Source organism: Narcine bancroftii, chromosome 6 (genome assembly GCF_036971445.1).
Source record: "Narcine bancroftii isolate sNarBan1 chromosome 6, sNarBan1.hap1, whole genome shotgun sequence".
In the NCBI taxonomy this organism is placed as follows: domain Eukaryota; kingdom Metazoa; phylum Chordata; class Chondrichthyes; order Torpediniformes; family Narcinidae; genus Narcine; species Narcine bancroftii.
In genome coordinates this window covers 164,109,887-164,137,122 of record NC_091474.1, presented here as the reverse complement: position 1 = coordinate 164,137,122, position 27,236 = coordinate 164,109,887, and the positions used below count along the sequence as shown (strand labels likewise).

At 39.4% G+C, this 27,236-nt stretch overlaps 1 long non-coding RNA gene across 2 annotated transcripts in view; it reads left to right on the top strand.

The window, feature by feature from the left end:
- Positions 1–27,236, top strand: part of LOC138736683 (uncharacterized) — a 94,149-nt gene that overhangs the window by 31,065 nt on the left and 35,848 nt on the right. Inside the window, exons 3-5 of one of the 2 annotated variants that reach the window (XR_011340503.1) lie at positions 348–407; positions 1,642–2,455; positions 6,510–6,586. This is a non-coding gene — a long non-coding RNA (uncharacterized lncRNA). The remainder of the gene's footprint in view (positions 1–347; positions 408–1,641; positions 2,456–6,509; positions 6,587–27,236) is intronic. The other variant, XR_011340502.1, reaches the window with a different exon arrangement.

Below are 27,236 nucleotides of genomic sequence, written 5' to 3'. Positions count from 1 at the left end.
ACACTTTTCTCACAGCCATTAAACCATAGATTCTCAAGGTGGGGCATGGGAATATTTTGGTGGGACATGGAACTTAAGAATATTTCAGTGGGGTGTAGGAATATTTTGGAAATAATTTAAAAATTGGTTTGAAAGAATAAACATGTTATGTTGGTGTGAAAGATATGACTTGGCAACAATGTCAGTACAACACAATTGTGGTAACTTCCAAGTATAATCACTTTGTTATTTTTATTTTTGTAACATGTTTTTGCCCTTCCAATGTTTCTCTGATGTTTCTCCGTTGTTTCTTTTATTGTTTCTCTTATTTTAATGTTCACTTATCATCAAATTATCTTTCGTGAAAGAGAGGAAGCAAAGCAATAAGATGGCAGATGGCACAGAAGACACAAAGGTTGCTGACCTCAGTTAAGTATTTAAATTTGAAACCCCTGAAAGCAAGCTGATACTGGGGTCTCCTTTTAAAGTACTTGGTTTTGTGACAGGTTTGGGTGGGGTTTGATATTTTTAATAACATTGTCATCCAATCTGGCCTTTGTGTAATAACAGTCAAAACTTTCCCCAAGAAGAAACAACCCCAGGCATCCATTCATTTTGACCAGTGTTATGTTCAAGACATTGTGGGTCTTGTGTTGATTGGCTCTTCTATTGTTCTCTCTCTGGCAACAGATGCACTGTCTTAAACTGTACTTTAATCTCTTCCCTGTTTTGGCACTTTTCTCTTTGACATTTGACATTTTAACACTACTCCCTGCACTGTGATTTTTTTTAATGTGTTTTTTGTCCCCAAAATACATTTATTGAGCATCATAAACAACTTTGTGCACATTATATAGATGTACATTGTGCTTCTATTTTTCTTTATAAAAAATAGAAAAACCAACACACGTATCCACAAATATTCACATACACCCTGAGATACATGCCCGGACCCCAACCCCCTGACCATCTTGGCACATTTGCTGACAATATATTACCGATTATACTGGTACAACCATCTCATAGTTAGTCTTTTGCTCTGAAACCACTCCTAATTCATAATAAAAATGCATAAAGGGTTTTCCACTTGTGGAAAAATTTTCCGGTGGACCCTCTTAATACGTATTTGATTTTCTCCAATTTAATAAACTGATATCCTTAATCCATTGTGTAATAGAAGGACCCTCGTCAGACTTCTAATGTAAAAAGATTAGATGCTTGGCTCATAGGGACATAAATGCTATCGCATCTTTCTGCAGGAAATTGTCAGAGATTCCAAATATTGCAGTCAATGGGCAGTATGCTGAAAACTCTGCTCCAGAACTTCTGTATTTTGGGGCACTGATAAAACACATGACTTAGCTGTCAAGGGGAGCCATTACATCTATTGCATTTGTCCTCTATTTCAGGATAAATGGCTGAGAGTTTGGATTCTATGTAGCATCGTGAACTGAATGAGTCCCATATGAGCGCAGGGTTGGTGGAACAAATTCTCTCAATAGCATGTTCCCACAGTTGCGCCTCAATTTCCATTTAACCGGTTCAGATGGGAGAAAACTTTTGATATTTTGATGTGGCTTCCCATTCCTCTGATATTCCTACAGCACTCCTGCTTTAATCATTTGGTTTTCAACGTCTTGACATATATTCTCACTTCTTCAGCTGAGAAGAAATCCTTCATCTTGTCATCGTAAGTGATCCATAGCCAGGCTGGGTAGATTAACCTGCATTGGACCTCCTGAAGGGTATGCAGTTCAAGTCTGACACCATTGAACACTACCCAGGCTCAGGGCACTGAGATAGTCATCCCTTTTAGTTTTACCTCACGGCATTCTCTGGCATGGCATTGGACATCCATGCAATCACTGTAACAGTGAAGTCTAAAAAGGGGTGATGAATCAGCATGCAAGAGAGAGAATGAACACTTGGTTGAATGGTGCACCAACATCAACCTCTCACTCAATATCACCATAACCAAGCAGCTGATTGTAGACTTTACAAAGAGAATCCAGAGGTTTGCAAGTCAGTGACCATTGGAGGATCAACAGTGGAGAAAGTGAGCAAATGTAAATTACTGGGAGTCACTATCTTGGAATACCTTTCCTGAACCCTACATACAAATGCCATCATGAAGAAAGCACATCAGTGCCTCTACTTCCTCAGGAGTATGTGCAAGTTCAGTATGACATTGGAATTCTTGGCAAAGTTCTAATGATGTGTGGTGGAAAGTTTGCTGACCAGCTGCATCACAGCCTGGTATGGGAGTATCAATACCTACAAGTGGAAAGCCCTGCAAAAGCTAGTTTATCACTGGCAAAATGCTCCTCATCATTGGGAAAATCTACATGGAATGCTGCAGTTAGAGAACAGCATCAATCATCAAGGATCCCCAAGTCTCAGGACATACTCTTGTTGCTGCTGCCATCAAGAAAGAGGTATAAGTGCCACAAGGTTAAAACCACCACGTTCAGGAAAGGTTGGTACCCCTCCACCATCAGACTCATAAACAGACCCAATTAGGGGCTAATTTAAGGACTTACTTTGTGCTTTATTTATAACTGAATATTTTTTTCTGTAGTTGCATGGCTTGTTTACATTTCTTTCATTGATTGCATTTATCTCTTTTGTGTACATATCTTTTTCTTGAGTACAGTTTACACTACCAGTAAGTAGAAATTCTGCCTTGCCCGCAAGATAAAGAATCTCAGGGTTGTGTGTGATGCCATGTATATACTCTGACAATAAATTTAAAATTGACTTTCAACTTGCTCAGGTTAAGTGGTGAAGTCTATTGACTGGAGCCAGTTCCCAATGCACTCACCTTTTTCCTTATTTTTAAAATTTTTTTACCTCTCCTATCTGCAACCAAATGTACACACTCTAATATGTTTTAGGTACCCTCTTTGTTTCAAATCAGTTAGCTATGATGAAAAAAACTGATTTGGAGCAAATGGAATAAATTAACTCTTTAAAACATGTGAAGAATATGTATTAAAATCTGCAATTGTCATCTTAGACTAAGACTGTGCAAGAAGATTTAAGCATTACTTTATAGGAATTTTAACATTTGAAAATGTTATGATTTATTGAGGAGAAAGCTCTGAACAGTCTAAGTTGCTGAGTTTGTCAAATTCTGCAATGCTGTTCACTCTTTCTATATTTGCATCAGTCACGGCTTGGAAGCAATAAAAATGTTCCTTGACTGTAGACAGATACAAATCCCACTATTTGATCAATCATTTTAATTTCAATGTTTTGTTTTCAATTAAATTCAAGAGTTGGAACTCAAACGATTTAATTTCCACCCAAAAGCATCTGCATTCAATGTCAAGGCTAGTTCAATAGTAACTACAGCCCTGATATATTGATAAGAATTATTCTTGCTGTTATATGCAATAATCTTGAACACTTTCTGCATAATTATCATATCAAACATAGTTTTCCCACAGCTAAGTAAAATGATTGTACCTTATTGGTTTTCTACTTATGTTTTCAAAAGTGGATGACATTTTCCAGGAAATGTCAATCTCTGTCAGCAGTCTTGATTATTTTGTTGAGAATCAATAGAATTAGTGGTTTCAGATATTTTAAAAATAGCACGCTATGTGGTCGTCACAGTTAAATCATTGAATATGACAAAACACACATTTTTGGTGCACTGGTATTGTTTCAATGTAACGTAACTGATTCTGAACAAGGTTAAAATATTATTGTTTTTAAATGTATGCATTTCAGTGATATTCACTACCAACACTATGACTTGCCTTAGAATAAATCAGTCCAGTATGATATCAAAACGGGACATAAAACAACTAAAATTGGCAATCTCAAGCAAACCTTTATGAAGGATCCTTATGATTACAGTTAGGTCAAGAATCTTAATCAGTGATGACTGAGAAAACCAGTGCCTATGTCCTTAGAATAAAATTATAATACTGGCTCCCTTGATGTTGATAGAATAAGCCTTTAATGCAGACTCCCAAGAGTTCACAACAATCATTGTATTTGATTAAATACCAGTCATAATTTTGTATCAGAGCTCTTCATGTTCAAAAATCATTATGATTTTGTTGGGCTTAAATCTGCACCATCCACAAGGAATATCCAATTGATTGTCACCTTCTCTTTTGACTTCCTACTTTAACATTGTTGTAAAGTGCCTAGTGCTATCAACATCTTCAAATCACCAGTCAACCAAAACTATTCTTTGTTGTGTATTGATTACACAATCAAATCTGAGGTGAACAATATTCTACCTAATGAAATATCATTTATGTCTCTATTTGAACTGGAATTGACAATACATAGAAATCATTTCATTAATGAAATGTCACTGTATTATATAAAAGCTTAATTAGCTAACCTTTGTCCAGGAGGGCAGTTTTATCAAATGATTGAAGCAGAGCACTTGCAAGCAGATAACCCAAAAAACTGCACATGCTAGAAATTTGAAACAAAAACTCAGCCTCTGTTAGCTATTTATAGATACCACCTGACTATTTCCACCATTTTAGATCTTTTAATTTTTAAATGTGGATAAATTAACCACTTAAGGAGTCAGTGAGAGAACAATTTTAGGAGATATTTTGTGGAGGTGGATGATCTGAAGTTTAGAGAAGACAGAGGAATGGCATATTGGCAAGGGGACAGAATAATAGAGTTTTGAATGGTAATGTATGTCTGCCTAGACAGATGGTGAGGAAGTATTTAATAATAATACTACTGGGAAGTTTTTAAATGAGCTTAGCTGGAGATGGAATCTTAAAGGAAACTCAGGAAGGAAAGAAACAAAGTGAGAAGAAGAATTTGGAAAAGCAATAAGGAAAATTAATGTGCAGCAAAAAAACAAACTCAAACAGTAAAGGGGAACAAAGCGGAGAAAAATCTTAAAATGTCCAAAGTCAAGGCACTGTAGCTGAACCATGTCGTTTTCAACAAGAAAACAAATTAATGGTACAAACAGAAGTAAATGGATATTATCTTATTACTATTATGTAAACATGGCTCCAAAGTGAATGGAGCTGGATGTTAAATATTCCTGGATATTCAATATTTTGGAAGAACAGGCAGAAAGAAGAGTGATGGGTGTAGCAATTTCAATAAAGGAGGAGATTGGTGCAGTGGTGGAAAAGGATCTAACTTTGACAGAACATTATGTAGAACTAAAAACAATTTAGGAAGAGACAAGAAATAGAAAAGGATAGAAAATATTTTTAGGATTTGTAAACCACCAAAAAGTTATTGGAAGTAGCACAAATCTAGAAATGAGAAGTACATGTGACAGTAGTTATCACAGGTGAGTCAAAACTAAATATAGGCTGGATATAATGAATTTGCTGTGATAAGAGAAAGCAAAATTCATGGAATGTATACGAATTTCTTTTCTAGATCAATAAGGCATCTGGACAAAAGGTTATTTTGGATTTCGTTCTGCACAATATTTTGAACGACATAATATGATAAAATTTTGCATTGAGTTTGCAAGTGATGTAACTCAATGCAAAACTGGGGTTAAAGCAAAGGCAGAAATAAATCTTAATAGTCTACCATCCAGTTGTTCAGTAGGGTAATACCAAAGTGTCAGCACTGGCTCACTGGGGCCAGTATTTTCTTTAAATTCACTTCCAAACCTTCCTTTAAATTCACCATAGCCTCAATTCCAGCATTTCCTTTAAACTTTCCACTGACTTTTTAACCCATGTTCAAATCATTGGCCTCACTGGAAAATTTACGACATTACTGGATAACTTCTAAATTGGAGAATTAAATTTTGTTGGGTATTAATGGGATCATTTGGAAAATCTGCCTACCTGCACTCCTAAAGTCCCAAGTGAGCCATTTACTGGATATGAGAGGAGAATCAATTTTGATCAATGGAGTGAAAACATTGAAGGATATGATGGTGCAGAGGCGATGGTTAGTATTTAAAGAAATAATGCATGAGTTGCAAAGCAAAAATTGTTTTGAGGCATGAAATCACAATGGGAAAAGTTCATTCATGACATTGAAGATACTAAAGATTGCATGAAACTTTAGGAGAAGGCTTGTAATTTCCTGAAATAGCAAGCAGTAGGCTTGAGGATTGGGGGCCTTTTAAAATTCACCATAGAAAGATTAAGAATTGGAAAAATAAAAGCAATCTCTGGAATTCATGACCCTGAAAGGTGGTGGGGCAAGATCATTGATGACATTTAAAGAGGAAGTTGATGAGTTCAATGAGATAGTAGGTAAATAATAGCATCATCTCTTCCTCACTGACCACCAACACAGGAGCACCCCAAGGCTGTGTTTTTAATCCCCTGTGCCATTCCCTGTACATGACTGCACAGCTCTAAATCAATACAAACATTTGCTGATGACCCCACCATCATTGGCTGAATAACTGGAAAGGTAATTTTAATTTTTGTTTAATTTAATTTAGATATACAGAACAATAACAGATCCTTCTGGCCCACGAACCCACACTGCTCAATCACACTCATGTGACCCATGCGATCAATTAACTATCTAACGCTGTACGTCTTTGGCAGGTAAGAGGAAACGGGAGGACTCAGAGGAAATGGAGAAGAGACAAACCCTGTGCAGACAGCAGCAGATTCAAACGCAGGTCAGTGGTGCTGAAATAGCGCTGTGCTAACCGTTACACTAATCACGCCACTCCCAAATTAATCAGAATACAGAAACGAGATCAAGTTACTAGTTGGGAGGTGCCAGAACAAGAGTCTTGCTCTCAACATCACCAAGACCAAAGAGCTTTTTTTTGGAAGGTGAGGTTGAGGGACCATATACTTGCCCTCATTGGTGGTACAGAGCTGGAGAGGGTCAAAAGTTCCTGGGAGTCAACATTTCAAAAGACCTTTTCTCAAGCCAGCACATCAAGGCAACTGTGAAGAAGGCACACAAATGCTTCTACTTTCTAAGAAGTTTTAGGAGATTTTGCATAACATCAGATACTCTATCAAACTTTTACAGATACACAGTGGAAAGTATACTGACTGGTTGCATTACAGCCTGGTTTGGTAATTCAAGTATCCAGTAATGCAGCAGGTAACACATATAGCCAGGTCCATCACTGCTGCAATATCCCATCCAATGCAGACATTTATCTGAGGTGCTGCCTCAACATCATAAAGGACCCCCATCACCCTGGGCACAACTACTTGTCACTGCCACCTTCAGTCAAAGCCTGATGACCAGCACCTTTCGGTGCAAGAACAGTTTCTTTTCAACAGCTTTCAGGCAGTTGACCCTTCTCTTGTAACACTAATCATAGACTGTTCCATTACTAAAAAAGGATTGTCTGTACTATTGCAAGATCGCATTTTTGCACTGGATACTGTGAATATTTATTATCTATCTTATGGGCATTTTTTATTCAATTAAGTTTACTATTATAGTTCTTTTTGGTTACAAATACCAGTTCAGTTACAGAAAGTAAGAATTTTGGTGCACATATATATTGTATAATGTTTATGACAATAAACTTAATATCATTATCAGTTTTTGAAAGATCTGGGATTTGAGATTATACTGCAGAGAAGATGGAACCTGGGGCAGATAAGCTATGACCATTTGAATAGCAAGGATGACTGCAAAGGCTGTGTATTCATTTCTAGTTTCTTTTTCCTTCTGTCCTTATGGTGACATGGTAGAAAAGTGGCAAATGAAATTCAATCAAGAGACATATTAGGTAGTAGATCCATGGAGATGTAAAAATACAAAGGCATAGAGATACAGCAAGTGGGGCCTGCTGCCTCACAGTTCCTGTGCCCAAGTTCAAGTCTGACCTCTGTCAGTACAGGTGCCTACCTTGATGAAGGGCTCAAGCCCAAAACTATGGTTATGTATCTTGATCTTTGCTACATTAAGTACAGATTTGACCAGCTGAGTTTCTCCAGCCTTGCGTTTGTACGTCAACCATGGTGTCTGCAGACTTTTATGTCTTTCCTTTTATTGTTGGTATGTGTGGTGGTTGCACCTTCTGTCCATGACTGTATGGATTTCCTCCAACATCCCAGTAATAGGCCATATTGCCCCCCTTGTATATAACTGGATTGGAAAGAGAGGAGAATAAATATGAGGTTTGTGTGTGTGGGTGTTTGATGTTTGGCTTGGACTCTCTGGGCTATACTTTTGAGATAACCTAGCTCCCTCAATGGCACGGCATTACAGTGAAATCCCTGGTATCCAGCACCTATGGGGATCGCGGATGCCGGATATGCAAATGTTCCTGTTGACTGACATACAGTTTTACAATGCCTAACAAATACACCAGCACTAAGAATGCACAGTTTAAAAGACAAAAGACAGTGCAAAATGCAAAGTAATTTGAAAAAAAAATAATTGTAGGCCTTAATTATGTAAAGTTCATTTTAACTTACAAAATATAAATTTAAATTCGAACCCCGGTTGCTGGTGCTGTACAGCGCTTTGCTAACCGCTCCGCTAAATGTGCCGCCGTCATAATTAACCCCCCCCTCCCTCCTTCCCCCAAGTTTACAGATAAAATCATGCTAATATACTTCATCATCATTCAGGTGCCTTGCTGTTTGATGCAGACATTCATGTCTCTCCATCCGTCATGATCTCTGACCCTCCGAATGTTGTTGCTTCCCCTGTTCTCCTTTGGTGAAGACTCCATCTTTGAGCTGAGACCATAGTCGATGTTGAGTTTATGATTATACATGGGAAAAAATACTGAAGTGTTTTCCCATTGCCCTCTTCAGTTGCAGTGTCCATTCTGAATGGTGTTTTTAGTTTCACAACCATAAATTCTGATTTGTAGAATCTGCTTGTAATACTGTACTAATAAAGAGAAAGACTGTTACTCAGCAGGGATAGGGAGACACTCCAGGAGAGTCACCCCAACAGCAAGCAGCATCGACTGGATCTTCGTCCTGGGCACTGCCATTTTATTCAAACTCAACTTTATTGAAACTTTATTCTAACAGCTTCTGTGGGTAGGGCACGACTGGAGTGCCCTGCTGGCTGAATGATTGCTCCCATCTTCACCAAAGGGTTATGTGCTGCTTCAGAGAACATTTACTTTTACAATTTTAACTTGTTATTTATTCTAGTTTATTTCAATTTTAAAAATTTATTTATTTCCTCGATTTGTTAGCTGGTTGTTTGGGTTGTGCTTGAATTCCAGATGCCATGGATTTTACTGTTTCATTACCGAGCCTGCAATTAGTTCTATGTTTTAGTTATACTGGGTTAGGATCTTGTTTTTAAATACAAGTGACACTGCTCTTGTCTAGATCTTCTATAATTAGAATGGAACAATGGGTTGATCCTCTTGTTTGGTGAAAAAGACAGAATCAGTGATGTTGCAGATTGTTGTGATTATATTTCTGCTGCCAGTGAGCATCTTACTGATATTGAGACCTGAGTTCGAGATGAGCTCTGAAACATAGAAGAATAGAAAATCTTGTGTCTATCATAGTAAATTGCCATTGAGATACATCCCAATATATGAGTTCCTGATTTAAATGCTCTGCCTGACATTACTAAACCCATCTTTGTTTCAGGGTTCAAAGCATTAATGTAAACCAGATGCTTCCCCAGAACTGAGCTGGCCTTGAGAAGAGTGATAAGTAGAGGTGGGTAAGGAAAGTCACTTGCAGGAGTAGTGCTGGCTGTTGTCCAAACACAAGCTCAATCTCCAGGAGATCCCAGCATAACAGAAAAGAAGTGGAGATGTGGTGAAATGGATCTATGGTTCTTTTTCTCCCACTGGGAGTAGACTATTCCCAGGCACACAACAACATGAAATCAGCTTCACTATTTTCAGACTGTGGAAGCCTCAATGAATTAATAATTTTAACAAGCTTATTTTTCTTAAAGCCTTCTTTTTCCAAATCGAATTTAAAAGAATAGATGTCAATTCAGGACTGGTTCAATATTTTTGGTTCAACTTGTTCTGCATCCAAAGCAATATGAGTAATCTCTTGTGAACCAGCCCAACCTAACCTCAGCAACCAAATCTTAACAAATAATCTCAACACTTAGACATTTGTTCTTGCTCTCAACATGCCAAATGTATCAGTGCATTCTTCCAAAAGACCCACAAAAGTTTGATTTTTGAGAATTTTTAAAAATCTAAAAAAAAATGAAGTTTCAGGAATTCCCTGTTGCATCAAAGTACTTTTTGCTGCAAAATATAGAGCTCAGGAAGTTTTGCTGTGAGAAAATTAGGCCAGTATTATATCAGTTTTGGGCATGGTTCTTGGCTGGGACTGACAGAAATTCAAGAGTAACAAGTGGGGGTCAGCTCTGAAAAATTCCAAAATACTTGTTCTTCAAAATTATCTTGACGCTGAATGCTTTTGAAATGAATGCCAGACATGGGAAAATATAAGCATAATGCAACAGTTAGTGATTTCAGCTGTATTTCGTGACTCTGGCAGCTGATGAAAGGGTGGAGTTTGTTTAATGTTGTATTTGTTCAGTTTATTCCTTCTTTCAATAAGGAATATTATTGAGGTGAACCATATGGAAGATTAGTTCTGCCAGATTTTCTCTTCCTGTCACTGCCCTCCCCCACTTCCTCCAATATGAATCACTGCTCCCAAGTTGCTGCATTCAATGCCAAAATGTTTTCCTTCGGCCATGTCATTTTGATACATGAAAAGTAACTGGTTGGTCGTTTAATTCATTCATTTCAAATAGGGTTGAAAGTGTAATGAGTACCAATAGATTAGAATGAATCTGAAAATATTATTTGTTGAAGGATTGTTGATGACAGTGATAAGTAGAGGTGGGTAAGGAAAGTCACATTCCAACTTGTCAACTTGCAGTGTAATAAATCAATGGTTGCAAGCAAGTCACCTGGAATATATTTAATCAGATGAAAAATTTCCAAAATCCCACACAGCAGTTTTTCTTTCTCCTCAACTTCGCTAGTCACTGAGGGTCTCAAATGATTTGCCTCCACTCCACAGGAGAGGATTCTGAGACCTTAAAGTGGGATCCACTCATATGCAGGGGGTACTTGACAATTGTTAAGTATGAGATGGCGGGCTTCTTTTAAAATATAGAACATTACAGCCCACAATGTTGTGCTGGCCTATCTGCCTACCAAAAAACCCTCCATTACTCATAACCTTCTATTTCTATTTCATTCATGTACCTGTCTAAGAGTCTCTTAAATGCCCCCATTGTTCCAGCATCACCACCACACCTGGCAATGCATTCCAGGCACCCACAACTCTCTGTGTAACAAATTTACCCCTGATGTCTCCCCTAAACTTTCCACCTTTCACTTTGTACAAATGTCCTTTGTGGTTTGCTCCTTTTCTTTGGCTTGGCTTCGCGGACGAAGATTTATGGAGGGGGTAAAAAGTCCACGTCAGCTGCAGGCTCGTTTGTGGCTGACCAGTCCGATGCGGGACAGGCAGACACGATTGCAGCGGTTGCAAGGGAAAATTGGTTGGTTGGGGTTGGGTGTTGGGTTTTTCCTCCTTTGCCTTTTGTCAGTGAGGTGGGCTCTGCGGTCTTCTTCAAAGGAGGCTGCTGCCCGCCAAACTGTGAGGCGCCAAGATGCACGGTTTGAGGCGTTATCAGCCCACTGGCGGTGGTCAATGTGGCAGGCACCAAGAGATTTCTTTAGGCAGTCCTTGTACCTTTTCTTTGGTGCACCTCTGTCACGGTGGCCAGTGGAGAGCTCGCCATATAATACGATCTTGGGAAGGCGATGGTCCTCCATTCTGGAGACGTGACCCATCCAGCGCAGCTGGATCTTCAGCAGCGTGGACTCGATCGGGTTTGCTCCTCCTGCCCTGGGAAAATGGTGCTGCCTGTCTACCTTATCTATGTCTCTCATAATCTTGTAGTGCTCAATTAAGTCACCTCTCATTCTGCTTCACTCCAAAGAGAAAAATCCTAGCTCTGCTAACCTTGCCTCATGAGATTTTCTTTCATTCCAAGCAACATCCTGGTAAATCTCCTCTGCTCCCTCAACAAAGCTTCCACATCCTTCCTGTAATGAGGTGACCAGAACTGAACACAATATTTCAAGTGTGATCTCACCAGAGAATTATAGAAGTGCAACATTTCCTCACGACTCCTGAACTCAATCCCCTGAATAATGAAGCACAGCATACCACAGGCATTCCTGTCAATCTGTGCAGCAACCTTGTGAGATCTATGGATTTGAACCCCAATGTCTCTTTGTTCTTTCACACTGTTAAGTATCCTACCATTAACCATGTATTCTGCCTTCAAATTTAACCTGCCAAAATGCATCAACTCACACTTATCTGGATTGAACTCCATCTGCCACTTTTCCGCTCCACTCTGCATTCTGTCAATATACTGTTGTAACTGACAGCAACTTTCAATATTATCCACAACACCTCCAACCTGTGTATCATCTGCAAACTTACTGACCCATCCCTATACTTCTAAGTTAATGTCATTTATAAAAATCACAAAGAGCAGGGGCTCCCAGAACAGATTCCTGTGGAACTCCATTGTTCACTGACCTCCAGGCAAAATATTTTCCATCCACTATTACACTCTACACAGACAAACCAATTCTGAATCCACACAGCCAAGGATCCATAAATCCCATGCCTTATGAGTTTCTGAATGAGTCTCCCATGGGGACCTTGTCAAATGTGTTACTAAAATCCACATACAACACATCTACAGCCCTACCTTCATCAATTTCTTTTGTTACCTCCTCAAAAAACTCAATTAGGCATGTGAAGCATGACCTCCCCTCACAGTGCCATATTGACTATCCCTGGGAAGACTGTGCTTCTCTAAATTTGTACATTTTGTCCTTAAGAATCCTCTCCATTAGTTTGTCCACCACTGATGCAAGACTCACTGGTATATAATTCCTAGGATTTTCCCTATTTCCTTTTGTAAAGAAGGGGACCAGATTTGCCATTCTCCAATCCTCCAGCACCTCTCCTGTGGCAAAGATCATTGCCAAAGCCCCAGCCATTTCTCAGCACCCTTCCCATACCAACCTGGGCTATATCTCATCTGGTCTTAGGGACATCAATCCTAATGTTTTTAAGAAGATCCAGCACTTCCTCTTTCTTTATCACAACTTGATCCAGCACACAAGCTTGTTCTATTCTGACTTCACTTTAACCAAGTTCCTTTTATCTGGAGCAAAGTATACATTGAGGACTTCCCCAACTTCCTCAGCCTCCTTTATCCTTTATTGGTCCTACCTTCACTCATCATCCTTCTGTTCTTTATGTATGCTTAAAACGCTTTGGGGGTTTCCTACTTGCCAAGGCCTTCTCATGCCCTTTTTTTAGCTGTCCTAAGTAATTTCTTCTGAGCTACCATATAATTCACATGAGCCCTTCTAGTTTTTTTGCTTCCTTAATCTAATGAATGCTTCCTCTTCCTCTTGACTAGTTGCCTCACCTGTTTTGTCAACCATGGTTCCCTTTTCCTACCATTTTTTCCCTATCTCAGTGGGACAAACCTATCCAGAACCCCACCAAAGTGGTCACTAAACATCATCCACATTACTTCTGTGCTTTCACCCATGAATGCCCATTCTCAATTTATTCTCCCTAGTTCCTGCCTCATCCCATTGTAGTTAGCCTTTCCCCAATTAAACACTCTACCATTTTCTCCTTTTTTATTCTTGTCCATAGCTATGCTAAAGCTCAGGGAATTGTGGTCACTATTACCAAAATGCTCCCCATTGAGAGGTCTGTCATCTGACCAGATTCATTACCCAATACTAGATCTAGTATGGTCTCTCCTCTAATCCGCTGGTCCAAATACTGTGTCAGGAGTCCTTTGTGGAAACATCTGACAAATTCTGCCCCATCTATCCCTCTTGCAGTAAGGAGGTGCCAATCAATATTTGGGAAGTAGAAGCCTCCCATAACACAACCCTGTTATTTCTGCACCATTCCAAAAGCTGCCTACTTCTCTGTTCCTCAGTATCCTGAGGGTTATTTGGAGGACTGTAGACTATTCGAGTACAGTGATTGCCCCCTTCTTATTTTTTATTTTCACCCATGTTGTCTCAGTGAACACTCCCTCTACAGCATTCTTCCTATTTGCAGCTGTGATTCTATCCCTGGCCAGTAATGCTACTCCCCCCCCCCCCCTTTTATCTCCCATCCTATCCCTTTTAAAACGTCTAAAATCCGATACCTGCATCAGCCAATCCTGTCCTTGTGTCATCCAAGTCTCTGTAATAGGCACAACATTATAATTCCATGCATTGATCCATGTATTGATCTGACTACATTTATGCTTCTACCCCTGCCTGTCCTTCCTCACAAACCCACAACACATTGCATTATCCTTTCCACTTTTTGCCTTATTCTCTGCTCTCACACTCTGTTTTCCACCCTCCTGCAAAACTAGTTTAAACCCTCCCCAACAGCTCTAGCAAAGCTTTCCTTTATGATATTGGTCCCTCTCCAGTTTAGGTGCAGCCCATCCTTTTTGTACAGGTCAGATCTTCCCCAGAAGAGAGTCTGATGATCCACAAATCTGAACCCCTTCTACACCAATTCTTCAGGCACACATTCATCTGCCAAAACTTCCTATTCCCACTTTCACTGGCACATGAAATAGGCAGCAATCCCTAGATTATCATACCTGAGGTCCTGTTTTTCAGTTTCAGCCTTCTTCTTCTTCAGGACCTCATCTCTATCTATGTCATTGGAACCAACATGGACCTCAACATCTGGCTGCTCACCTTCCCACTTCAAAATGCTCTGGATGATCTGAGATGTCCCTGACCCTGGCATCTGTGAGACCACATACCATCCGATAATCTTGATCTTGTTCACAGAACCTCCCATCTATTCGCCTAACTATCAAATCCCCAGTCACTATAGCTCTCCTCTTCTCCTTCTTGGCCAAAAGGCCAGACTCTATGCCAGAGACCTGGCCACTATGACTTGTCCCTGGTAGATCATTTCCTCCCCAACAGTATGCAAAATGGTATGCTTATTGTTGTGGGGAACAGCCACAGGTGTGCCCTGCACTGATTGCCTATTCCCCTTTCCTCTCCTAACAGTCACCCAGTTACCTGTCTCTTGCCTCTTAGACATGACTGTCTCCTTTTAGCTTCTGGATGATCTGGAGTTCATCCAGTTGCAGCTCCATTTCCCTAACATGGCCTGTAAGGAGCCGTAGCTGGATGCACCTCTTGCAGGTGCAGTTATTAGGGGAAATTGTGCTCTTCCAGATTTCCCACATCCTGCAATCAGAGCATTCCAATTCCCTATTCAAAGGGATTCAAAGTTCTTAGACTCATTTAAGTGCTCCTTGTTCAATTTGAGTGGTTAGGGGCCATGGATTTTCTTTCTTTCTCTCTTTTTCAATCTTTTTATTAATCATATTATAGGTAAACGATACATGAGAATAGGAGTACATATTCAAGAAGGAAAAATGATCACTATGTGGCATCATATAATATAACATATTGCATTACACCACAATTAATGAATATGTTCTCATCTCAAACTGAAATTTAAAAAAAATGTATTATATAAAATCCCAGCTAATTTAAGAAAAAAGACTGGGCAGCCCTGCCCTCACTGTCGGTTCCCTTTAGCTCTATTGACTGTCACCCAGCTTTCCTGCCTCCTTCGTATGTTTTCTTCCCTGTAACTCATGTCTATCATGCCAGAGTAGTTCTACCAGCTCTCAGCAAATGGCCTTCCCGGAAGAGTTTATAATTGCCAGACAAGTTCAGAAGACAATGTTAATTGTGAGACCACTAAAACATCTACATATGGTCGAGTTGTATGTGTACATCTGGAAATTGTGCTATCACTACGACAAAGTAAATCAAAAGAGCAATGGCTCAAAAAATTCCAGATGTATACTCTGCACTTGATTTAGTTTGCCAAGAGCTATATTTCAATCAACAAAATTAATTACTTGGGGGAGTCACAGCCCTCAGCCCTCCTGGAATTTATAAAAAAAAGAGGTTTAATGTATTAACTTTTTTACAACTTTCTTTGCCTAAACAATATCTGAACCTATATATTAATGGGATCAAAGAAGAATAGGACTCGCCTGGCGGCCTCCAGAACATGTCGACAAAAGGAAGGTACAAGGGAGCAAAGGACCTTGTACAGTAAGAAGCCAGGATGATGATGTTTTCCCTACCTCCCAATTGGAAACATCTCTCCCTGGTTCCAGTGCTGCAACGTCAACGTCAACAAGAAATTGCAGGGGGATACCTTGACTCAACATGCAGACGTGCAATTAAGCACATGTGCAATTCAACAGATCAAGCTCAGAAGTCAGAACTAATTGAGAAAATGGCAACTTTGATTACTGTTCAGAGGAATTAACTTCAGTAGAAGAACAGGCTGCCAGGGTAACAGAAGAAAAAGGCAAAGAAAGTTAAGTCTAGACATACTATAGATGATGTTTTAAAACCTTTGGACAGAAAAGAGAAAAATACAAATATAAAACTAAAACATTTTAAAAGTAATAATGAAGATGGAAGGGGCTATAAAGTCATAAAATGAAAGAATTAATGTTGAAGAGAAATACAAAGATGTTATGGATAAGGTACCCAGTTTGGACAAAGATGAGAGCACTTGGGACCAGAAAAAAATCAGAATTTGGGACAAATCAATGTTCTAAAAAATTTTAGTAGGAGAAATAATGTTAAAATTGTAGGCCTTAAGGAAAGTTTTGAAGGTGCTGACCCTATTACATACTTTCAAGACTGGCTACCTAGAACTTTGGGACAGGTAAAAGTGGGAGACAACATTGAAATAGAAAGAGCACACAGATCACTTACTCACCCCCACCCCCCCCCCCCAACCTTTCCAGACCATAAGCCCCATTCTGTGTTGATCAAATGTCTATGATTTCAGGACCGTGAGGACATTCATCGAGCAGCAGCCACAGAAGCAAAGGAAAGGGGGGAACCACTTGAATATGTAGGTGGGAAGATTTTCCTTTACCTGGACATCAGTGCATCACTCTTGCGATGTAGGTGGAATTTCAACCTGTTAGGAATTAAAGTACCTTTAAAGAAATTGCTCGAGACAAAAATTGAGAACAAAGAACATTTATTACTACAACAATGCAAAGTTGGGTGCTTCCCCTTACCCTGGGAATACACACATATACTGGGGCTCACCCAACTTTTATACAGTCAATTTCAGTATCAGAATGCCCTCCCCCTTACATTCTTCTGCCCCCCTGGATGGGTTTGGCATAGGTAATCCTTCCTGCCTACGTGCAGTTTCAGTACACTTGGAGGACCAGGGGGTATCCTGTGGGTGCCCCATCATGTCATTGTCCTTATTCACACCTTCCTGATTCTCTGGGCTACAGTCTCTTAATATGCAGAGTTGACTCATTCTATCTAGGGTTGGCTAATTTCATATGTATAAATCTGTGTATGGTTAGCTAATTAGAAATGTATGACTTGGTACTTCTGTCCAGGGCTAGGAGACCCTTATCTGATCCAGACTACCTCAACTTCCTACATTCTATTGTACCTTACCATTCCTTATCTTAGTCCTATGGTCTTGTCACAAAGGATAGAAGATTCTTATGTTAATCGTGCTGACTCTGCTTTCCTGCATCCTAAGCCCCAAACTTATCCTGTTTGAACTGGTTTCAGCCATTTTACTGATGAACTTTAGTTTCTTCCATGTTCATAATTTTAGGTCAATTTTCCCATCTCTCACAATCCTCACTTTTCTTTTAGATCAGTAATACTGATCTTTCACCATGATCAGTGTTACTGATCTTTGGTTACTAGTGTCAGTGTGACTGATCCCCCCCCCCCCCCTCTCCTCACTTTTCTTTTAGATCAGTAACACTGATCTTTCAAGTGTAAGGTGTAGTTTTACCCAGCTGGTCAATAACCAAATTGTAATGTCTGTGTAAAGTCTTTAGGTAGGGGAGCACCATGAAGGTCAGGGGAGTGAGTCCAGCTGCTTATTAGGGTTTGGAGTATCAGGCTCCAGTTCTCAGTAAAGAGTCTAGTCCATCCCATACGTTGAAATATTGAAGCAGTGTCTTTGAAGCACACGACCTTTGTAAGTGTTGTCCCGACGAAGTCTGTGAGAGGCGCTGCCTTCAGCAGCGAACGAGTAGCAGTCTATGAGAAGCGCTGCCTTCAGCAGCGAACGAGTAGCAGTAGTCAGGCGGTTCCGTTTGATTGTGGCTCGTATCTGATGTCCTCTTCAGCCCTGAACCCTAGGGCCACCGATCTCCGAAGGCTGTTTGGAGCCTGATATTAAAGTGTCAAGCAGCTCACGTTGTTGGAAACTGGTGCTCCCTTTCATGGGGTGATGAAAAGTGACCAAGCAGGGGGGGGATTGTTTCTTGTGATTTAACTGTGTGTTGCAGCTTGTCTGCTAACATTAGCATATATATCATTGAACTTGTGAGTTGCAGCCTGTCTGTGTACATTAGCATATGTATTAACTCTCTCTCTCTCTGTTACATGTACAATGCTGACTACCATTCTGTCTGTCTTTGTCCCACCATGTCCTTTGTGCTATCGCTTCAAAACTCCTGTCTTTAATACCTGTGTAGGCTATGATACAAATTAGATGTACTCCACTAAAGCTGTTTAATTCCCCTGGTCCGTATTGGGATCCCTTATATCCCATTATGATTATACATTAAATCTATGCCCTGTCTACATTCTAAAGGAGCTGAATTGTAACCTCTGCTGCCCCTATTCCAGGGGGGCTTAAAACATTAACGAACAATATTCCAAAGAAATTAGTAAACAACAATGAACAATACATGTAAAGCTCATTAAAAACAGCATTAAAATACAATAAGAACTGAATAAAGCACAATAAATGTAAAGCTCATTGAAAACTGCAATAAAATACAATAAGAACTGAATAAAACACAATAAATGTAAAGCTCATTGAAAACTGCAATAAAATACAATAAGAACTGAATAAAACACAATAAATGTAAAGCTCATTGAAAACTGCAATAAAATACAACAATAACTGAATAATCAAAAGACAAGTAAAATACAACAATAACTGAATAAACCATTAAAGAAACGAAAAAAAATGTTAAATTACGGCACTTTGTAACAATCTGACTTTCCCTTGTGTTAGTGTAAAAATTGTAAAATGAAACACAAACCATATTTGCATGGGTTTTGAATATGTTAGACCTTATTAAAATGCAGTTGGAGCTGCTTGTCTGTATGGGGCACAACCCTCCAATTTGTTAGAGTGAGTACATAACAGACATTGCAGCACAAGAGCCCCTGCAAGAGAACTTGAAACATATTCAACCTTTAGTTCTGCCTTAAGTAAAATGCCTTGTGCCACAGCTCACAGGAGCTGGCCTTATTTAAAACAGTCTGTAAAACAGGCACCAAAAAAAAGTTAAAAGATGTTCTTATGAAGATTGCACACACAATAATTTAAGTACAGGCTAGTTTCTATTATATTCCACTTAAAAGTTCTGCTGCATGAATCCTGGAGCTTGTGGAGACATTATTGAATCAAGAAATATTGGTACCATGCCAATCTCATTCTAACATGCCAATTTCTCCAGTCCTTAAGTCAAGATGTACTGAATAGCATCTGGTACAAGATCTGTGAGTTCTTAATGATATTATTATTCTTATGCACCCAATTGTTCTGAACAATGCCACCAATTTAAATCATATTCCACCTATTGCAGTACTCACACACCACCATAGACCAGTTCGCAGGTTTATTTCTCCATTAAGCTGAATCCAGTTGCGCAGGATTTACCTCCGTGATTATTTACAATGTAACTTCCGCACTACCGGATTTAAATATAAACCTGATGAATGGGGGAAAGTTATCATGAATTAAATAACAGCGGCAATACAGAGAAATTGTGCTGAGGCATTAATTTCACTCCGGAGGAAAATGCACCAGAGAAATGAATGATTAAACTTATAGGAATCCCCATAGGAATCCCCAGAGGTATCTTTATTCTCCAGAGGTAGGTGATCTTTAAACTCACGGACCTTGACTGCTGAATGTGTAGAAGAAATGTATTAAATGTGTTGATAGGGCTCCATACCTCTAACTGCAAGACAAGAGCCTGAAGCCTCAATTTCAAGTGCCACAGTGCACTTAAAGGGACATGCACACTCCCCCTTCAACTGGCTGATCCAGCCACTTTACACATCAGATCCTTTCTTTATCTCACATACACTTAAAGTTAAGATGTATAGAACTCACCCTATTTGCGCAAACATTTCTCCCTGCAAATGTTATAACATCACTATTCTCAGGTAGTCCCTGTGCAAAATCACATTTGAATACAATTTATTTCATAAATTGGAATTAACTGGTAGTTAAATTCGCTAATTCTTCAGTATTGAAAAATGATCCTTTATGACATTTAAATTTTAGCATGAATTTTAATCAATATTGGTCAGTGACTGAAGTGGGAAGTCGTGATTTATGAAATTATCTCTGGTCTCTACTCTCCCACTCCCTGCACTTCTCCCAACATTCAGGAGCTGGCACACAGTCCCTGCCTTTTCCATGTTACTCATCTACTATTACTTTAACTGCTTGCATCAAAATGTTAGCCTTTGCTTTCTGCTTATCCTCAGATGTCTGGACAAATGCTTTTTGTGTGATCTGTAGAAGCTGGGTTATTCCCTGCTCATGCCAATTTTCTGTCTTTTGTAATTTTCTCTTAATGTCTGGGGCTGAGTTGGTAACAAAACCTGTTAGTACCAATTGTTCCCCTGCTGGGGATTCTATGTCGAGACCCCCATATTGTATATATATATATGGTCCCAAAAATTGGTCTAACTGTTCGGCACATCCCTGGGGATCTTCTATCAGGGAGGTCAGTTCTTTCTTAAAGTTACACACTTCAGTACTGGTCAGGGGCACATTTACGAAACCGAGACCCTCTCCCATGGGAACTTCCCGCAGTGGTCTCATCCAATTGGTTTCTGGCTTATTAGGTCTGGGTTCCTGCTCCCTGGGAAATGAATCAAAGGGTTCTGCCCTTTCTTCCTGAAGAGTCTCACGCTGTTCTGAATTAAAGTTACCTCTCTCTCCTGCCAACAGAGGTGGTAATCGAGTGCTTTGTGAGCAAGTTATCATACCACTCCTGCTCTCTTCTCTCTTCTCTAGTGGTGGGGGAGGTGGGGAAGGTGCAGAAGGGTAGGTCATAGGAGGGGAAGGAAAGATAGGAGCTGGCATAGGAGGAACATAGGGTGGAGGGAGGGAATGTAACACATCCCAACCCTGTGATTCAGGGACAAGAGGTTCCTCCTCTCTCTTATCCCTGGATTCTTTCTCATTCAAAACCAGCTGTTCAATGGATCCCTTGAGCCAGCAGGCTGCATATTCCCTGCTCTCAACATTGTCTGGCTGGTTTTGATAGAGCCATAAGTTCAAACTTCACACATCCATTCATCCTCGGATCCGAATTTTGGCCAGTACACGGAGCTCCCTTTAACCGGGTATCCCACCCATTCATTACAACAATACCTGACCGTCGTCAGTTTGTCTTTACCGCGGGTCTTTCCTGTGCCCCACTCAGATAACATCATCCCAAGCGGGCTGTACGTAGCTATCTGGTGGTCACGTCCTGTGTCAGGACTCTCATCTCTACTGCCCACTATTCCCATACTTAGGAACAAGTAAAATACTCTTACCGAGTTCTGGCAGTACTGCTCTAGCGCGCGTCCTTCCGCCGTTTGTTCTCAATGCCTCTTCTCGGATATCACTCGCTTCTTCCACTGACCAGCCACCCGTCGCCCGTGAGTCCAGCTGAATCAGCCGGGGTGCACCTACTCTCGTCGTCGGGGTACTCTGTCAGTGGAGGGAGTGTGATCCCGGACGAGCCCCCATTTGTTAGGAATTAAAGTACCTTTAAAGAAATTGCTCGAGACAAAAATTGAGAACAAAGAACATTTATTACTACAACAATGCAAAGTTGGGTGCTTCCCCTTACCCTGGGAATACACACATATACTGGGGCTCACCCAACTTTTATACAGTCAATTTCAGTATCAGAATGCCCTCCCCCTTACATTCTTCTGCCCCCCTGGATGGGTTTGGCATAGGTAATCCTTCCTGCCTACGTGCAGTTTCAGTACACTTGGAGGACCAGGGGGTATCCTGTGGGTGCCCCATCATGTCATTGTCCTTATTCACACCTTCCTGATTCTCTGGGCTACAGTCTCTTAATATGCAGAGTTGACTCATTCTATCTAGGGTTGGCTAATTTCATATGTATAAATCTGTGTATGGTTAGCTAATTAGAAATGTATGACTTGGTACTTCTGTCCAGGGCTAGGAGACCCTTATCTGATCCAGACTACCTCAACTTCCTACATTCTATTGTACCTTACCATTCCTTATCTTAGTCCTATGGTCTTGTCACAAAGGATAGAAGATTCTTATGTTAATCGTGCTGACTCTGCTTTCCTGCATCCTAAGCCCCAAACTTATCCTGTTTGAACTGGTTTCAGCCATTTTACTGATGAACTTTAGTTTCTTCCATGTTCATAATTTTAGGTCAATTTTCCCATCTCTCACAAACCCTATAAAGAATTATTTATGGAAAAAGAGTTATGAATTTTTTTTTATGCCATCCTGCCACCCTGAAGTTACCAAATGGTGAAAACTGATTCTTTACAGATATAAAGAATGCTACAGATGTTAATCAACTGCCAGACTTGAGAGCTGACAGAACTTCAATAATGGGAATAATGTTATTTTCACATTTATATGTAATATTGTAATATATTGGAAATATTCCTCTTTTAAAAAAAGGAACGAAATGAATACTTGTACAATGTTAATTTCTGGGGGTTGGGGGGCGGGGTCAGGGTATGTGTGTTAGTCACAACCTGTAACAATAAGTTGGGTAGTGTTTTGAGCTTATTTCTCAGCATTTATAGGAGAGACAAGTTTTGTTTGATCTTTTTTAGAGATATGAAAATAAATACATCTCATTATTACTTTATACTCTTCTATTCAATCCTTTTCTATAGGAACTGTTGAAAGGTTTGGGACCAGCAGTGGAAGAAAAGGACATTTGAATTTCTGGGGGAGGGAGTGTGGATAGATGAGATGAAGGGTAACAGAAATCGATATAACAATAATCTGTGATAATGGTAAATATGGTAAAGTCTGTTAGTATCAATCTTAATGGTTTAAACAGCCCTGTGAAAAGGAAGAGAGTACTCTCACATATTAAGAAAATGGGAGCTGACCTGGCCTTCCTTCAAGAAACACATTTAAATGAGAAGGAACATCAAAAATTAAAAAGGGACTGGGTAGGCCAGATCATAATGTCATCCTTCAATTCTAAAGCAAGGGAGTGGCTATTTTAATAAAGAGGAATCTTCCAGTTGTAATACAGAATTGTAACTGATCTAGCAAGTGGCTATGTTAAGGTACACGTCAGATATATTCAGAGTCTTGGACCCTGTTGAATCTATAAACTCTAAATGTAGATGATGAAAGGTTTATATAATAAACCTTTTTTTGGCAGATGCACGTCAAAATATAATAGTGGTGGGAGATTTTAATTCTTGATTGGGCCCCGTTCTGGACAAATCAACAAGAACAGTGGCCAGACAATGATGGCTAGAACCACTTTAGTTTCAATGAGAGAGCTGAATTTAATGGATGCCTGGAAATTATATCCAAGATAAAGAGACTATTCCTTTTACTTTAGCAGACATGATTCATACTCCAGGATAGATATATTTTTTCTATCAACGCATTTGCGTGGTTGAATCATGGAAATGGAGTACAAGGTGAGAGTCTTGTCAGACCATTCATCTTTTATAATTCTTTTTGCCTGATATGCAGAATAGGTGTTTCAATCCATTGTTGTTGAGAATATCTGAGAATTATGATTTTATAAGAAGACATTGGAATCTTCTGTGAAGCTAACAGTCATTCTACTGGCACTAAAGTTATCATATGGGATACTTTAAAAGGATATTTAAGGGGTCAAATAATTAGTTATACCTCAAGAATTAAAAAGTGTACGTGACGGGAGTAGATAAATTGGAACAAGAGATATATTATTTGGAGAAGGACCTACAGTTGAGGAGCTCAGAACAGAAATGAAGAGTACTTATTAATAAAAAGCTCGAGTATAATACATTACAAACTTATAGTACAGAGAAAACAATAATAAGAACAAAACCAAGGTACTATGAGCTGTGGGAAAGATCTCACAAGGTCCTATCATGGCAAGTGAAAACAGAGCAGGTCTCTAGAACAATTAATGCAATTGAAACACAAGCCAGTGGAATCTCTTATAAGCCACAGGAAATTAATGCGGCCTTCAAATTATTCTACTCAAAATTATATAAATTGGAGTCTCAAGAGATATTAACAAAATAATGATTATTTGTCATAATTGGTTTTCCCAAATTTGGATTTGGTAGAGCAGACAGAACTCAATGGAGATCGAGAAAGCACTGAATTCCCAGGGATGATGATTTCCCACCAGAATTCTATAAAGAATTTAAGGATTTGTTAATGCCTCTTTTTATGGAGGTATTAAATCAAGCAGTTGGATCCACATACCCTGCTGGACTCCTTCTCAACAGCAATAATAACAGTAATTCCCAAAAAAAGCTAGAGTTCCATTGAAACTGTCATTATATAGACTGATTTCTTTGTTAAACATGAACTATAAAATACTAGCCAAAGCTTTGGCAAATAAATTGGCAAAATCCCACCTGGTCATGCTCTAAAACAGTGGTTCCCAACCTTTTACTTTCCACTAACATACCACTTTAAGTATTCTTTTTGCCATAAGTGTTCTGTGATTAATAAGGGATTGCTTAAGGTGGTATGTGGGTGGAAAGAAAAAGTTTGAAAACCACTGTTTTAATCATACCTAATTGACTCGTTATGTGCACAGATTCATAACTCCAAAGGAAATGGGCCAATTTCAATTTTTATCAAGCAAAATATTTCAGTAACAATTGGGTCTAGAGCAGTGATTCTCAACCTTCCCTTCCTACTCACATACCACCTTAAGCAATCACTTACTAATCACAGAACACTTATAGCATAGGGAATACTTAAAGAGGTATGTGAGTGGAAAGTAAAAGGTTGGGAACCACTGCTCTAAAATGAAACTTTTGGGAAAATTTAAGAATTTTATTGGGCCAGATTATTGGGAAACATTTACCAAAAGTCCAGAATTGTTTCTCCTAGGAAATATTGTGGGCATAAGTCCCAAAATGAGGCTTGTCCAAGTATCAATCAGAATTTCTTAAAATTGCATTGGTGGTGGCCAGGTAATGTATTGTGGATACCTGGAAGTCTGATTCTCTTCTGGATATAGCCCGATGGAATGTTATGCTCCCCTGGTGAAAATTACATAACCTAAGGAAAAAGTATAGTATGTTTTTGCAAGTATGGCAGAATGCAGAATTGAATATTTAGGGTTACTTATTCTATTCCTGAGTTCTACATCCTTGTTCTTCCCTTATTTGAGATCTAGGCAAGGAAAAAAAATCTTCTGAAGGTGATACCGGATCCTGACAGTTCCTCTTTCTTCTCTTTTCCATTTCTTTTCTTCTTATCTATTTTCTCCTCCTTTCCTTACTATTCTCTATCTCAGGGTTTTGTTGAGGGGAGGGGCAATGGGGCTCTTTGGAGATATGGACAACCTGTATTATTGATTTTTTTTCATTTATTTATACATTTAGGTAATGGTTAATTCTTGATGCATGTTTGACAACAAAAGTAAAATAAAGTATTAAAAAAAAACAATGTGCAAATAACAATTACAAAGATAATTGCACATACCTCATATATCAGACTAATAGGATATATGAAGCAAATTTTAAAAAAGATTTCAAAAGTGACTTTAACGGTCAGAGTTTGGATTGCCCACATATATCCCATCGTTTTCTCTCTCATTATGATTAATTTGTCACTATATTCTTCCACCAGTTTAAAAGCTTCTTGATATTCATTAATATTTCTTTGTGGTTACTGAATATGAGATTAGATTCAAATTGGAATAGTCATCGATCGTGTATTCAACCGTTGTGTTTATATATTAGCTCAGAACAGAATGAACATGGTGGTGACTAATGAGCTTGGAACAAAACTTATTACTTCGTAGTTGAAAGATGGTTTACCCTTAAGTTATCCAAATTTTTCCCTTATGCTGTTGGCTTTGCAAATTCCTTGAGGATTGACTTTTGGTCCTCAATATTTATTAAAAAAATGAATACCCACAATAGTTTTTTTGTTTCTCAGAAACTAAATAGGAACAATATTTCTCTCATGGCAAATGTTTTATTTTTCTGTAGATTTTTTATTTTCATGCACCTGTAACAGAAACAAACATAATGACAAACTGGATGAATTATTTACACTCTGTTAAAACCAGCTTCTCAAATGAAGTCCATAATTGGTTGCAGGTTCCATATTTAATCCTTTGTAGCCACTGAAAATGCAGTGGTGGCTGATGAATGTGAAATAATGACACACATAGTTGCAGGTAAATCAGAATTCCTTTACTCGAGTCACGCGCGTATTCTTTTAAAACATTGATCCACGCGCCCTGTGTCATAACATTATGATGTCCTGTGCCAGTTTGCTTGATTTCTGGGAGTTGTTGTCAATCCATAGCACTGCTTTCCACTACCCCCCCCCCCCCCACCCCACCGAACCAGCACCATCACCTGGTAGTTTTTTGGGAGGTCGATCCCTGCATCGGACTGCTGGCCGTTGAATAGGGACAGTTTTATCTACATGGGCAGGTTTAAGCCTGTCAATTGTGAATGACAGGGGCTGCCCAGAAAGTCCAAGATGCAGGTTGACCTCGTTCATCTTATCATCCTATATGGTCCCTTGCATGGCACCTGCAAGGGCTGCGCATGCGTTCCTCTATGTACGAACACATATTCACAGTCCTTCAGTTTGTGTGTTACAGAAGAAACCTGTTGGCTATGTAATGATGGTGGTACAGGGGATAATTTGCCTACGGTATCCCTTAATCTGCTCAGCAGCTCTTTGGGATCTTCATCTTTACTGGATCTGCATGGAATGAATTCCCCTGGAACCACCAAAGGCAGTAAACGAAGTGTGGAGATCCTCTTTTGGAGTTGTCCTAATGCTGAGCAATACCCATGGTAATTTGTCTGCCCAGTTGGGACCATCCAAACAGGCCATTAAGGCTGATTTAAGGTGACAACGGAATCATTCAACTATTCCATTGGACTGCGGGTGATAGGCACTTGTATGATGAAGCCTAGAGTTGAGCAGCAGAGATAAGGACATCCATAACAAAGTTGTAAA